The sequence below is a fragment of the Hyperolius riggenbachi genome, chromosome 12, assembly GCF_040937935.1.
Source record: "Hyperolius riggenbachi isolate aHypRig1 chromosome 12, aHypRig1.pri, whole genome shotgun sequence".
Taxonomy (NCBI): Eukaryota; Metazoa; Chordata; class Amphibia; order Anura; family Hyperoliidae; genus Hyperolius; species Hyperolius riggenbachi.
In genome coordinates this window covers 232734447-232750753 of record NC_090657.1, presented here as the reverse complement: position 1 = coordinate 232750753, position 16307 = coordinate 232734447, and the positions used below count along the sequence as shown (strand labels likewise).

The following is a 16307-nucleotide window of genomic DNA, read 5'->3' as shown; positions in this document are numbered from 1 at the left end:
GAACAGGGCAGGAGATAGGGGGCACCCCTGTCTAGTCCCCCTATGCAGTCCTACCTGGCCAAAGAGCTCAGAGCCTATTTTAATCTGCGTTAAGGGCGATTTGTATATGGCACATAGCCAAGAAGTAAGCCTTTCCCCAAAACCCATTTTCCCTAGTGTGGCCCAAAGATATGACCATTCGACAGAGTCAAATGCTCGTTGTATATCTACAAACGCCAGAGCTTTTGAGGTGGTGTTGTCTTTTGCAGACTGAATATGGGTAAATATTCTCCGAAGATTAATATCAGTTGTTTTATGTGGCATAAACCCCGTTTGGTCAGGACTGACCACTTCCATAATATATTTATTTATTCTGGTCGTAAGAATCTTTGTTAATATTTTAAAGTTATTATTTAATAATGATATGGGCCTATACGACTTGCATTCTAGTGGATCTTTGTCTGGTTTTAATATTAAGATAATATGAGCGTTATAAAAGGAGGGTGGGAGACAGCCATTTTTAAAGGACTCATTAAAAGTTGTTTTAAGAGAAGGAGCTAGAATGTGGGAGTATCTCTTGTAAAACTCGATAGGTATACCATCTGGGCCAGGTGATTTTTGTGGGGGAAAAGAGGATATGGAATCTATAATTTCTTCTTCAGTAATCTCCTGTTCAATTTCTTTAGCAGTATCCTCGGAAATAGATGGCTTATGCAATTTCCCTAGTTGGTTTGATAGCTCATTGTTAGGATCATTATACTGTGATTTGTATAGGTTTTCATAGTAGGAGCGAAAGGTTTGTAGAATAATAGGTGGACTTGAGGTTATTTCACCCGACGGGAGCCTAATTTCTGGTATGTTAGACAGGGCATTTGGGTCTCTAGAGATATTCGCAAGGAGTTTCCCGTTTTTGTCTCCTTTCTCAAAGGTCAGCTGCTTCCACTCCAGGAGAGAGGTACTTGTGAGATCTGTATGGTGAAGATTGAGATTACGCTTAGCCTGCATAAGGTCATGAAAAGTATTCTCTCCGGGAGCATCGGCATATACCTTGGAGGCCTCTGATTCAGCCCTTGTTAAAGAGGCCAATGCTTCATTATAATTTTTACGTTTAGCACTTATTTGGTTTATATAGTCACCTCTGATAGTGGCCTTAAAGGCATCCCATAGCATTTGATCATTAGCCGATCCCACATTTAAATCCCAATATTGCTGAATTGCAGCTGATATTTTCTCACCAATTTCTTTGTCGCTTATCCATTTAGGGTCAAGTCTCCATAGTGACTTATTGGGCTTGATTTAGTAAATGGTGCTAACCCAGTTAGCACGCCTAAAGGCTTTGGGCGTGCTAACTAGGGTGCTAAGTAGTTAGCACATACAAACTACTTAGCACCGTAGTTAGCACATGCAAACTACTTAGCAACGTAGTTAGGACATGCAAACTACTATTTAGCACCGTGCTAACTAGGGTGCTAAGCTCCATGGTTAGATACCCCTAGAGTTGAGCCAAAATTTTCGAAATTTCGCGTTACTATAATTACGCATGCAAAATTTGCTTTTACGGCGCAAAATTATGGTAGCGTAATTGCCATTAAAATCGTAATTGATAATACTGTAAGCGTAATTTTCAACGCGTAATTTCGCGTTTCGTTCATAACGTAATTTCGCATACAACTATACCGTAATTTCGCGTTTAACCTTAATGTAATTGCATGAATTTCGTAATTACTTGTTAGCTATAAAAAGAAATACATTTTAATTTTGAAAATGAAAGTAATTTAGTTTCTAATAGTAATTACTAGACACAGGAAAGTGTCTGGGTATTGGAGATTGTCCAATCATATTACATGCTTCTTTTGAGATACATCCTAAACAACCAATTGTAGTTTGACCCACCCTCCTAGTATATAATCTGGCAGCCATGTTAGTTTCACTTTGTGGGTTGTTGTTTCTGTAGGAGAAGGAGTGAGAGAGAGCACATTGCAGAACTCATATACACCATTTCTTTGCCTTTTCTAGCATTTTGCTTTATTTCAGTCATTGCTATAGACTACGCTTACAAACGGTTGCATGCAAGGCAAACGTAATTTCGTGATACCCACTGTAATGCGAAAGCTACGTGAAAATTACACTTACGCGGAATTTCGCGAAATCCTTCTTCATTACGATTATGTACTTACGGCCATAATCGTACTTGCACTAATAACGCGAAATTTCGCGAAATCGTAATTAAGTCATTATGCTCACCTCTAGATACCCCTGGTCTTGCTAATTATGATCTTGTAAAAGATAGAATATTTGGAAATTTAAATTCAATCTGAGCTCTATATTTTCATGTGACGATCATTATATTATTGTTAACAATACCTCTCATCTTCCACAGTGATAATTGATGCTGAAGCTACTGTTGGAAAAGTTAGGAGGTGCACTGCTACACTGCATATTCTGCCATATGTTCCTTTTCTTTGTTGAATAAACACTGATTTAAAAAAAAAAACTAGGGTGCTAAGTAGTTTACATGTGCTAACTACGGTGCTAAGTAGTTTACATGTGCTAACTACAGTGCTAAGTAGTTTACATGTGCTAACTACGGTGCTAAGTAGTTTGCATGTGCTAACTACTTAGCACCTGCAAAGCATGTTAGCACATGCAAAGTGGCTTTTCACTGGCGTGCTAACACTTAGCACCCTTTTCTGAATCAAGCCCATTGTGTGAGATGCCAACATTACATGTTATCTCTAATGGAGCGTGGTCAGAGAGACCACTAGGTAAATAAGTTGCCCCCACTACACTGCTCAATACATCCACACTTGCAAATAGCCAGGTTTATTCTTGAGGCCGAGTGGTGTACCGCAGAAAAGTGGGAATAGACAGTTGCCTGCGAGTTTTTCCACCTCCACACCTCAGTCAACGAAAGAGCATCGGCCCACCCAGTTAAGTCTAGGTTAGCCTGCCTATTGGGATTTGATGAGTCTTTACCCGGTAGTAATATGTCATTGAAATCCACTATAATTAACAGCTTTGCTGGAAGGTATTTATGAATGGATTCAGTAATAGTATTAAGGAGGGATTTTTGTAGCGGGGGAGGAGCATACAAACCCACTATACAAAAGGGGAACCCAGGATTAGCATATGTAGAATTACATACCTGCCCTCTGAGTCTATGGATGAACCGAGGATTTTGTATGACAGACTTTTGCTTATAAGGATGGATACCCCTCTAGAAAAGGTGGAGTATGAGGAGTGTAATGCTTTGCTGACCCACTGTCTGTTTAAGGCTTTAATACAGGATCCATCTAAATGTGTTTCTTGGAGTAATAAGATATGGGGTTTATATTTCATTACATACTGAAACATAAGTGATCTTTTAAATGATGATCTTAGCCCAAGGACATTCCAGGACAAGAGTTTGAAGGGGGTTTCCATTTAGACCAATTTCTGATGTTAGCAGCAAAAGTAAATGCATGCATTATTGTCCAATGCAAGCAGAGAGGGGCACGGCGAGGGGGACCCGATGAAGCCAAGCTATCACCTTTATGTAGAGGCATGTGCAAGAAACTACAACTTTAAACCAAAACACAGAAAAAAGGAAAGTGTTAGGTTTAACTAAAGCAGTAAACAAAAACCAAAAATCCTGCTGTAGTCAGAACAGAACTAACAGTACCACAGCTTTAATCCCAACCACTAATAGTGTAACAGCGTAATACCTGGCTACATATGCCAGGAACTAGGCCACTATTACTTTATACTAACCCACAACAACCCGGAAAGTATAGAGGAGAGACTCTAAGGGTAGAGGAAAATAAGATGGAGTTGAGAAGAGAGCAGAGCAGAATAGAGAGAAGGAAATCTCTCTAAAAGGCGAGAAGAGAAGTAAAGATCAGGAATGAGAGGTGTGAGGGCGTGTGGTGGCCAGGAGGACCATGCCCGGCTGCACCCGGTATAACCGGGGGTACACAATATTAAACCGTTGCAAACTATTAACAAAAGGTAAATCATTGCTCTCAGGGATGTGTTAGCTCTGCACAAATTTATATAGAGCTAGTGTAACGATCGGTGTCAGCACACAGAGAGAATCTGATTATTGGCGATCTGCAGTATCACCAAGATTACAGATTATACCTGATTATTGATCATCTGCAGAATCACCGATAATCCAAGTATAACTAACCTCTGGACACCTTTATAGTGTGAGTGCTTGGTGCAACAGTAATGACTTTGAGTAAGACCACCCGAGGGGCAGGTGGTCTTTTGGCAGTATGGGCGATACCACTTTAGGAAGGCAAAACCTTCCAGCAGCCTGAGATCTCCAAAAGGGGTGGAGTCCCAGGCAGAAGTAGGAAGGACCTGTGAGTGAGTGACACCTGAAGATGGATGTCACTAACAGGTCTGGAGACTATCGCCTAAAGAGAGAGATAGCTCTCGAGGTCGGGCAAGCCAGGTCGGCAACACACAGACAGACAAGGTACAAAGACAGAAGGCTGATTCGGTATCCTAAGGCAGGCAGGGTTTGGCAACAGAGATCAGATATGCGTAGGTACCGAATCGGAAAGCAGAGGGATAGTCAGGAATGCAACAGGTCATAACAGATATCAAACAATGCCTAGTCTTGGGTGTGAGGTCCATAGTCTCTACACCCTAGAACTAGTCTGGAGTATAATATGATGGTACAGAGTATTCCTAGACTTGGGTGTGAGGTCCGTGGTCTCGACACCCTGGAACTAGTCTGAAGTATAATGCAAGATAACACAAGTCCCTAATCTTGGGTGTGAGGTCCGTGGTCTCGACACCCTGGAACTAGTCTGAAGTATAACACAAGATAACACAAATCCCTAATCTTGGGTGTGAGGTCCGTGGTCTCGACACCCTGGAACTAGTCTGAAGTATAACACAAGATAACACAAGTCCCTAATCTTGGGTGTGAGGTCTGTGGTCTTGACACCCTGGAACTAGTCTGAAGTATAACACAAGTAATACAGAGTAGTAATCTGGCTCAGTGTGAATCCCCAGGTCCTCCTGGTTCTAACACACTGTGGGATCTGACTAAGGTCTGAGTGCTTCCACGTAAGTGTTCGCAACGGCAGACAACCTGAGACTGGCCAGCAGTGACTATATATAGAGCAGCGCTCTCCGGCGCCACCCATCAGCGATCAACCAATAGCCACTTGCTTTGAGGTCAGCTGACCAACCTGGTCAGCTGATCCCTCCTTGTCTGTCATAAAGGTTCTGCCTCTCAGCACGCGCGCGCGTATTCCTCCACCTGTGTGAACTAATAGACCCAGCCACACCAGACGCACTCTGCTGCGGACAAACTGCCGCGCTGGACGCGGAATCAGCCGCCTTGCCGCCAGTACACGCGGCGGCTTTTCCGCGTTCTCTCACAGCTAGCATGCTGGGAAATCAAGAGGTGGCGTTCTCAAGAGCGTCATGTCAGAGAAGGATATTCACCCATATCAATTGTATGTTATTTGAAATCCCAGCTGGTGCCTGTCATTTACGTGCTCTTCTTAAAGAAGAAAAGGTGGCGCTGGAGCCGCAAGGGGTATCCGCTTACAATCCGTGTTGTAGGAGCAACCCAACAGCACTGTAGATATAATAAAATATTATTAAGCTACTGCCGCAGGGGGGGTGGAGGAGGACACGTCGGGCTTGGGCCGGGGTGTAGGCCGTACATAGCACGACCCAGTGACGGGTCCGTCACCCTAAGCAACCGCATCCACCCACCCCGCGGCAGGGCACCTCAACATAAGTCCGATTTCCCCTCAGCTCACCACTCATTCCAACCCCGCATGGCAACCCCGCAGCGAAAGGGAGGATACATGTACTCTGCCTTCGGGGAGAAGCGGGAGGTCAGGGCAGGCGCCAGCCAGACACAGGCCAACTAAACGCTGATTCTATGACAGGCCGGCCACCACCCCCGCCCCCTGCCCCACCCCCATCAGCACACAGTCAAGCAAGTTCACCACCATGCTATCGTACATAATTAGGAGCCTGGACTCTGGCGCCATTATTAGCCAAAACCTTCTGCATAGAATTCGACAACTATAGCATAGTGTAGCACAGTAGGGTTGCCACCCAGCCGGTATCTGGCCGGCCCAGCCGTTAAATTTGCTACAAAGCCGGCACCGGAATTTTTTTTTTACCGGCAAGTCATTTGCCGGTAAAAGGCTAAACTGACTGTCTCCTGCCCTCCTTACTGCGCAGTGGCCGGGCTACGCATTGTACCAGGCTGCTCCGCCCCTTCTCCCTGTCACCTGTGAAGATTCGGCCACGCTGAAGCTCCGCCTCCCAGCAAGTTTTGAATGAAGCGTGTTCTTGCTGGGCTGATGGGGAGCAGAAGCTGCCGCCAAGACTTCAAGGAGAGGGCTGCGGGACCTGGCACTTCATCGCACTGAAGAGGACTGGGAGCGATGGAGCAGAACAGCAAACTGAGGAAGGGGAGAAGAAAGCCAGATCCAGCAGCGCCAGCGTGTGGAAGAATGCATGTGGGGGTGGAGCCTGAGGTAGTATACGCTGTCTGGCTTTCAGTCTGGCTTGTTTACTTTTTGTGTCTCTCCCCCTCCTTCCCTCCTCTCCCTCCTGAATGTTGTGTGTGTGTGTGTGTGTGTGTGTGTGTGTGTGTACAGTGTGTGTGTGTGTGTGTGTGTAGTGTGTGTGTGTGTGTGTGTATAGTGTGTGTGTGTGTACAGTGTGTGTGTGTGTACAGTGTGTATGTACAGTGTGTGTGTGTACAGTGTGTGTGTGTACAGTGTGTACAGTGTGTGTGTGTACAGTGTGTATTGTGTGTACAGTGTGTGTGTGTGTGTGTGTGTGTACAGTGTGTGTGTGTGTACAGTGTGTGTGTGTGTGTGTGTGTGTGTGTGTGTGTACAGTGTGTGTGTGTGTGTGTGTATAGTGTGTGTGTGTGTACAGTGTGTGTGTGTGTACAGTGTGCATGTACAGTGTGTGTGTGTACAGTGTGTGTGTGTACAGTGTGTACAGTGTGTGTGTGTACAGTGTGTATTGTGTGTACAGTGTGTGTGTGTGTGTGTGTGTGTGTGTACAGTGTGTGTGTGTGTACAGTGTGTGTGTGTGTGTGTGTGTGTGTGTGTGTACAGTGTGTGTGTGTGTGTGTGTGTGTGTGTGTGTACAGTGTGTGTGTGTGTGTGTGTGTGTGTACAGTGTGTGTGTGTGTGTGTGTGTGTGTGTGTGTACAGTGTGTGTGTGTGTGTGTGTGTGTGTGTGGTGTGGGCAGAAATGGGTGAAGACAGAGATCTGTGTGTCTGTGTGCGTTCGTGCGCGTGTGTTTTTGAGTGGTGTATGTTCGTGTTCTAAATTGGGGTAGTGTTTTTGTGTCTCTCTGTTTGTGCCGTGTCCTGTGTGTGTCTGTGCCACATCCTCTGCGTGTGTATCCCTCTGTGCCCCTTCCTCTGTGTGTGCGCGCCTCTCTCTGTCGCCCGTCCTCTGTCCATCTCTCTGTGTGCCCATTCATGTGGCACTGACATTGTCGGCAGCACTTTATAGAGTATATAGTCATGTCACTGACTGTCACACTCTAATCCTGCCATAGTCATAGTCTAATGTCCGATCATATTATTATGTATTTATATAGCACTGACATCTTCTGCAGCACTTTATAGAGTACATAGTCATGTCGCTGATTGTTCACAGAGGAGCTCACAATCTAACCCTACCATAGTCATAGTCTAATGTCCTACCATATTATTATTATTGTGTATTTATATAGCACTGACATCTTCTGCAGCACATTACAGAGAACATAGTCACGTCACCGACTGTCCACAGAGGAGCTCACAATCTAATCCTACCATAGTCTAATGTCCTACCATATTATTATTATGTATTTATATAGCACTTACATCTTCTGCAGCGCGTTACAGAGTACATAGTCATGTCGCTGACTGTCCACAGAGGAGCTCACAATCTAACCCTACCATAGTCATAGTCTAATGTCCTACCATATTATTATTATTGTGTATTTATATAGCACTGACATCTTCTGCAGCACATTACATAGAACATAGTCACGTCACTGACTGTCCACAGAGGAGCTCACACTCTAATCCTACCATAGTCTAATGTCCTACCATATTATTATTATGTATTTAAATAGCACTTACATCTTCTGCAGCACGTTACAGAGTACATAGTCATGTCGCTGACTGTCCACAGAGGAGCTCACAATCTAACCCTACCATAGTCATAGTCTAATGTCCTACCATATTATTATTATTGTGTATTTATATAGCACTGACATCTTCTGCAGCACATTACAGAGTACATAGTCATGTCACTGACTGTCCTCAGAGGAGCTCACAATCTAATCCTACCATAGTCATATCTAATGTCCTGCCATATTATTATTATGTATTTATATAGCACTGACATCTTCTGCAGCACATTACAGAGTACATAGTCACGTCACTGACTGTCCACAGAGGAGCTCACACTCTAATTCTACCATAGTCTAATGTCCTACCATATTATTATTATGTATTTATATAGCACTGACATCTTCTGCAGCACATTACAGAGTACATAGTCATGTCACTGACTGTCCTCAGAGGAGCTCACACTCTAATCCTACCATAGTCATAGTGTAATGTCCTACCATATTATTATTATGTATTTATATAGCACTGACATCTCCTGCAGCACATTACAGAGTACATAGTCATGTCACTGACTGTCCTCACAGGGGCTCACACTCTAATCCTACCATAGTCATAGTCTAATGTCCTACCATATTATTATTATGTATTTATATAGCACTGACATCTTCTGCAGTACATTACAGAGTACATAGTCATGTCACTGACTGTCCTCAGAGGAGCTCACACTCTAATCCTACCATAGTCATAGTCTAATGTCCTACCATATTATTATTATGTATTTATATAGCACTGACATCTCCTGCAGCACATTACAGAGTACATAGTCATGTCACTGACTGTCCTCAGAGGAGCTCACACTCTAATCCTACCATAGTCATAGTCTAATGTCCTACCATATTATTATTATGTATTTATATAGCACTGACATCTCCTGCAGCACATTACAGAGTACATAGTCATGTCACTGACTGTCCTCACAGGGGCTCACACTCTAATCCTACCATAGTCATAGTCTAATGTCCTACCATATTATTATTATGTATTTATATAGCACTGACATCTCCTGCAGCACATTACAGAGTACATAGTCATGTCACTGACTGTCCTCAGAGGAGACCACAATGTAATCTGTATTATAGTGTACCATATGTCCTAGACTTTTTTCCCCACTGCATTTTGTTACTTAGCTCCCACTGCCCCTAGCACCTACTGTATGTCTGTCACCCACTACTTGTTAGCATCTTCTCATGCTGGATCCACACCATACAATTTTTTGGCAGATTTACCTGCCAGATCGATTATTTACAGCATGTCCGATCTGAGCATCAATCAATTTTTTTGAGCAATTTTCTGATCGATTTCTTTTCGTTTCTATTGAAATCTATCGGAAAATGGCTCAAAAAAATCGATCCTCAGATCGGACATGCTGGAAATAATCGATCTGGCAGGTAAATCTGCCAAAAAATTGAGAATGAGAAGATGCTAACAAGTAGTGGGTGACAGACATGCATGGTGTGCATCCAGCATTACTACTGTCACTTGTCTCCTGCTGCCTGCCTATCACTACCTGCTTTCCACTAAAATATATTCATTCATATCTACCTTTAACTAGAATCTACTGATCACCACAAGCCTCTCATGTGAATCGACCAATCACTACCAACCTGCCACTAGAATAGTTGATTAATTAAGGTAATCAAGACGGGTAAGTTTACCTTTCTGAATTTGATTTGCCCCATCCAAAGAAGTGATATAGCCCCTGCGAAAGCTTATACTCTGTGCCTGTACTGATAATAAACTCACTGAAGTGTTGCCTGATCTTTGCTGCCTCCAGTATGTACAGTGTAAGCGGTTACTCTGTGCCTGTACTGATAGTAAACTAGCTGCAGTGTGTTCTAACCTCTGCTACTTCCAGTATGTACAGTATAAGCTATTACTCTGTGTCTGTACTGAGAGTAAACTAGCTGCAGTGTGTGCTGATCTCTGCTACCTCCAGTATGTACAGTATAAGCTGTTGCTCTGTGCCTGTACTGATAGTAAACTAGCTGCAGTGTGTGCTGATCTCTGCTACCTCCAGTATGTACATTATAAGATGATACTCTGTGCCTGTACTGATAGTAAACTAGCTGCAGTGTGTGCTGCTGATCTCTGCTGCCTCCAGTATGTACAGTATAAGCTGTTACTCTGTGCCTGTACTGATAGTAAACTAGCTGCAGTGTGTGCTGATCTCTGCTACCTCCAGTGTGTACAGTATAAGCTGTTACTCTGTGCCTGTACTGATAGTAAACTAGCTGCAGTGTGTGCTGATCTCTGCTACCTCCAGTGTGTACAGTATAAGCTGTTACTCTGTGCCTGTACTGATAGTAAACTAGCTGCAGTGTGTGCTGATCTCTGCTACCTCCAGTATGTACAGTATAATCTGTTACTCTGTGCATGTACTGATTGTAAACCAGCAGAATTGTATGTACAGCATTAGCTGTAACGCCTGATTCACACATACAATTTTGATTAGCCAATTTTACTACTTCTAGGTATTATGAGAGCTCAGCTCTGTTCATAGTACTGTATATAAAGTCTGTTGGCTCTCATACTACATGGGGGTGGTAAAATTGGTCAGTGATTGACCAATCAAAATTGAATGTGTGTATGCATCTTTACTCTACGCCTATACTGATAGTAAACTATCTAATTAAAGGATAGGGGCTCCGTCCAACATTTTGCTGGACAGGCCCTTCATCTTTAGGTTACAGGCTGCTAAGTTTATGTACATTTGGCCACGCCCATTCTCTGAATTACCACACCCATTTTTTCCGCTGGTTCTTCCTGCCTGGTGCCCGGATCTCCTGGGATCCTAGCAACACCCCTGCCTTTCACCCCTCTTCTAAGATTGGCATCAATTCCAGCCAATCACCAGCGAGTGTTGCCGCGCCCCCTGGCTGTGTTATTCACTCGCACAGGCTGGGGTAGGGGGAGGAGTTGGCAGCTGACAGTTCTTGCGGCCTTTGGGAGCTGCACATGTGCCCGGTCTCTGTGCTGGCTGGCTCCACTGTACGCAACAATAATGGCTGGCTGTACAATAGATAGGACCTTTTAACTTCTCTTCACTGGCTGGGAGTCCCATCTAAGGGATACCATGGATAGGTCTCTATATTTTAATGTTATGCCTATTATCAACCATAATCTGTTGTAATCATGCCCTCCTCTTACTGTTCTTGTTCAGTTTTGGTAGTCATCTTGTGCAATTTTGAAAAAAAAATAGGGCGTAAAAGACCACACCCACTTTAGGCCACATCCCCACAGGCCACACTCCCAAGCCGGTATTTTTCCCCCCAAAAGGTGGCAACCCTATAGCACAGTGATTTTTAGGCATATGAAGTTTCACCAAATATCCAGTCTGCAGGTTTGCAAGAGGGTCATACCAACATACAGGAGCTGCAGAAATGTACACTTGTTGAATATAGTTTAATTTGTTCAAAAGCTGTTAACAGAGTGTCAGGACAGGCAAAATAAACCTCTTTAATTGTGTCATTAGCTAAAACTGAGGAAAGTGTTAACAGGCTGAATCTTAGCAATGGACTCTTCCAGAAAGCCCCCTGTGTATTCCACCTGTTGGTTTGGTCTCCTCAGTGCAAAGATTGACTGTGGAAGAGGTAGGATCTCTGTCTATGTTCTCTGAAGCTAAAGTTATTCTATCTGCTGTAAAAAGTTATGATCTATATCCATACTAGTTCCGTAGAGTGTAAAGAGTTATATGTGTGCTTTTTAGCAGCCTGTAGTAGGCCCTGCAGCACATGCTAGGCTGAGTAGATGATGTAAGTTAGACAGCCATGTGCTCTTCCTGAGATGGCTGCTGTATGAGACATGCAGTGTTTCCCATCACCCTGCTGTAATATCTCTGTAAAATGTTTTCTATTGTTCATGTTTCTGTATACTTATCCTGTAACATGTGTGTGGGAATGTAATATAATGACTGCCTGTTATGATATAGGTGGGCTGGTGGCCTGGCAGTATCCCAGATTGTGGCAGTGTTTCCCTGTTGTCTTACAGGTATGTTGCTGTTATGTTCATATTATTGTTCTATGTAAAATCCACTATACGATCACTGTTTTATGGTATTTTGTGAGTGCAAAGATTGACTGTGGAAGAGGTGGGCTGGTGGCCTGGCAGTATCCCAGGTAGTGGCAGTGTTTCCCTGTTGTCTTACAGGCTCCAGCCAAGTGCACTCCACCTCAATAAAGCTTTAAAACACAGAAGGCCTGAGTGTCATCCCTTTCAGTCCACTTGGAGTTTATGCTGGAGGAGCTGATGGCCGAGTGAGTGTGAAAGCTGGAAGTGTCGCAGATGGTGTAAGAAAGAAAGGGCTACAATAGCATCCCCTTATTTTTCACATACAAAATCAAATCGTAGAAATATCCCTGTGGGAATAAACAAAGGCTGTGCAGGGGACACATCACAGCACATAACATAAAGTTGTCTTTAAAGGACTTACGAGGCCAGATTTGTAAAAAATACATTAAAAAAGTTAGATACCTGTGTGTGTTTGCAAGGCACGGAGAACGCCGTCCGCGCACTCTGTGCCGTTCCGCCTGGTCCCCGCTGCTTAATATGCCCCCGAACGGTCCCTGACCGCGCGGCCCGGGTCGTGCTCCCCAGCCTGTACCAAGATGGCGAGTGCGGCTGCGCAGCTCTAACAGTAGCGTGGATTGGGGAGTTGGCCTTAGAGCTGCGCAGCCGCACTCGCGGCTATGCAGACTGTGCAGCCGCGGCCAGCTCCGGCGGCCATCTTTGTGAAGGCTGGAGAGCCCGCCCCGGGCCGTGCGGTCGGGGGTCGTTCGGGGGCATATTAAGCAGCGGGGACCAGGTGGAATGGCACGGAGGGCGCGGACGGCGTCCTCCGTGCCTTGCAAACACACACAGGTATCTAACTTTTTTTATGTATTTTTTTACAAATCTGGCCTCGTAAGTCCTTTAAAGGTGTCATATTCATTTTGTGCATCAGCTAGCATTTAAGCATGTACTCAACCCGTACTTAGGCAGAGAGCAGTTAAGCAATAAACAGCATAAATATGCCGAAGAGCATATAAAGTGAATACTGATGGTGAGGGAATATCGGCAGGTCTAAGTGCGCACACGCCAGTCGATATCTTGATGGTGCAATAGAAGTTTGCCTTTCCTCCCCACAGGAGGCCGCCGCTAACAGTCATTGCAAGGGGAGCGCATAGAGAGCAGTAGGTGCCAGGTATACATCCAGGGACCTCAAATAGTACTGTATATTCAAAAATTAAAAAAGTGATGAGAGCAACAGTACCTGAGTTAGAGAGCAAAATAAAATGTAGAGAGTGAGTAGACAGACGTTAACGACGTGCCTCGATCCAGGTCATTGCTTCTTGCGGCTTTTCAAAAAATATGGCCGATTCCCCATCCTCTACCCGCAGCCGAGCCGGGAACAGCATTGCATACTTAATTTGTTTTTCACGAAGCTTGAGCTTTACTTGGTTAAACGATTTCCGAAGCATTTGCGTTTCAGCAGTAAAATCCGCAGCGTGAGGCAGGTGTTTTCATATGTTAGATTCTCTGCTTTTCGTGCTGTAGCCAGGATCGCATCACGGTCTCTGTAGTTAAGTAACTTGAAGATTACCGGCCTGGGGAGTGCGCCAGGAGGGCCTTTCTTCGCCGGTGTGCGGTGTGCCCGTTCGATGAGGAAATAAAGCGAAAACGTATCCTCCGGAAGGAGCTTGCGGAGCAGGGCTTCAATGAAATCCGGGACCTGTTCAACCTCCGATCCTTCGGGAAGGCCCAGGAGTCTTAGATTGTTGCGGTTCTCCACGTCCACCGCTCTGGTTTCCAGCTCTCCCAGCTGGTTTTCCATTCTTGGGATTGCGCGGGAATGATTATATTGAATGTCCTCTATGTCTGAGATTCTGCGCTCCGTCTCCTTAGTACGGTCCCGGAGGGCAGCCAAATCATGCCGAAAGGAGGTCAGGACCAGCCTCATAGCTATCCATTTTAAGCGTTAGGGTGCCTTGGCAGTGTTTAATAGCGTCCAGGATCTCATGCGGAGCAGGAGGAGGCGGAGAAGCGCGATCATCGCCATCTTGGGGAGCCGCGTGGACCTCGGCCTGCACCTCCTGGTTGTGCTTAGAAGAGGCTTTTGCTGGTGTGGGTTGCGGAGCAGCCTTCCCCGGTGAGGCATGTTTATCTCCCTTATCCTTCTCCTTGTCTTTATCTCTCCCTTTGGTACGCTGCGACATATCAGTGTCGTATGGGGAGAATCTTTCAGCCGTTCGCTGTGTCCTAGTCAGGCCAGGGGAGTCTCCTCTGCACGGGAGTGGCGGCGCAGAGTTCTCTTCGGCAGGGGAATGCGGTGGATCGTACCACTCCAGTTTTGGATCTGCGTAGTCCAGGTAGGCTGAAACATATCTGAGAGACTTTTTGTGTGCAGCGGTGCAGTATAAATCAGTATTTAAGAGTGCCGGGCAACGGAGCTCCTTCCTTCAGCTGCTAACAGGTCGCCATCTTGGCCACGCCCCCGCCAGAATGATGTTAGACAGAGATTTGTTAGACATCAAAAACTACAGACCAATAGCACTATTAAACCTTGACTACAAAATCCTTACAAGTAACAATAACAATAACAATAATATTTATATAGCGCTTTTCTCCCTGGGGACTCAAAGCGCTGTGACCCTGCATTATGCAGTCTCAAAGGCTAGGGAAAAGAAGTGAGTTTTTAGCCTTTTTTTAAAGCTGTCCAGAGAAGGAGCCTCTCGTACTGATTGTGGAAGTGAGTTCCATAGAGTAGGGGCTGCATAGGAAAAGGCCCGAGCACCAAATGTTAAGTGTATCCTGGGAATAACCAGCTTCATCTTGTTGGCAGAGCGGAGGGTGCGTGGAGGGGCATAAAGTTCCAATAGATCCGCTATGTATTTGGGTCCCATGTGGTGTAGAGCCTTGAATGTCAGCAGGCAGATCTTAAAATTGATTCTCCATTTTACTGGCAACCAGTGAAGAGTTTGCAGTACTGGGGTGATGCGTGAGCTGCGGGGGGCATTGGCTAGGAGTCTGGCTGCAGCATTCTGTACTAGCTGTAAGGGGCGCAGAACCTTATCTGTAGATCCGATTAACAGGGCGTTGCAGTAGTCTAGGCGGGAGGATACAAATGCGTGAACCAGGGCAGGTAGGTCTTCAGCTGGGATTAGGTGTTTTATTTTCGCTATATTTCTTAGATGGAAGAAGGAAGACTTGACGACAGCTGATACCTGCTGTCTGAGTTTTAGATTTCCATCCAGGATCACCCCAAGGTTTCGCACAGAGTCTTTATACTGTACAGTATCTCCCCCAATTGCTAGTTTGAGGTGGTGAGCGTTTTGAACTTTATCCATCATGTGTGGACCACCTACCACCAACACCTCTGTTTTGTCAGAGTTCAGCCTCAGCCAGCTGGTGTTCATCCAATTTTGTAAATCCACTAGACACGCATTTATGGATGCTGATGGGTCTTGGGTGCCAGGCTTGAAGGACAGATACAGTTGTGTGTCATCTGCATAACAATGGTATCCTAAACCATAGTTCTGGGTTATTTTGCCCAGTGGGAGCATGTAGACTGCAAAGAGTAATGGTGATAGTACAGAACCCTGTGGAACTCCATAGGCAAGTGGCACTGGATTAGAGTAGTGTGTGCCCAGACATACTTGCTGTGTCCTGCCAGATAGGAAGGTCTGAAACCAGCTAAGAACAGTACCCCTTAGGCCACAGTAATTCTTCAGTCGCTGGATTAGTATTTCATGGTCCACAGTATCAAATGCTGCTGACAAGTCAAGAAGAATCAGAATTGAGCAATCACCCTTGTCCCTTGCAGTAAGTAGATCATTCATTACTCGGACTAATGCTGTTTCAGTGCTGTGCCTTTTCCTGAATCCTGACTGAAAAGTATCAAAGATGTTGTTATCTGTAAGCCTGGCTTCTAGCTGGTTGGCGACTGCTTTCTCGATAACTTTTGATAGGAATGGTAAGTTCGCCACAAGTATACTAACACAATGCTTCAATAAACTCCTCCCCTTCCTAGTGGATAAGGATGAAGTGGGTTTTGTCCCGCACAGGCAGGCCTCCGACAACATTGGTAGAGCCATGAATATATTACATCACACTAGATCCCCGGCCCCCAACTTATCACTTTAGTGTTAGACATTGAGAAAGCCTTTGACACCATTTCTTGGG

General features: G+C 45.0%; 1 protein-coding gene and 1 long non-coding RNA gene across 2 annotated transcripts in view; one reads left to right on the top strand and one right to left on the bottom strand.

Moving 5' to 3' along the window:
- LOC137541811 (uncharacterized) overlaps window positions 1-16307 on the bottom strand; it is a 344602-nt gene that overhangs the window by 225962 nt on the left and 102333 nt on the right. The window lies entirely within an intron of this gene.
- LOC137542487 (uncharacterized) overlaps window positions 12276-16307 on the top strand; it is a 44468-nt gene continuing 40436 nt past the window's right edge. Inside the window, exon 1 of the mRNA XM_068264444.1 lies at window positions 12276-12296. The gene's annotated coding sequence lies outside the window, so the exon portion shown is untranslated. The remainder of the gene's footprint in view (window positions 12297-16307) is intronic.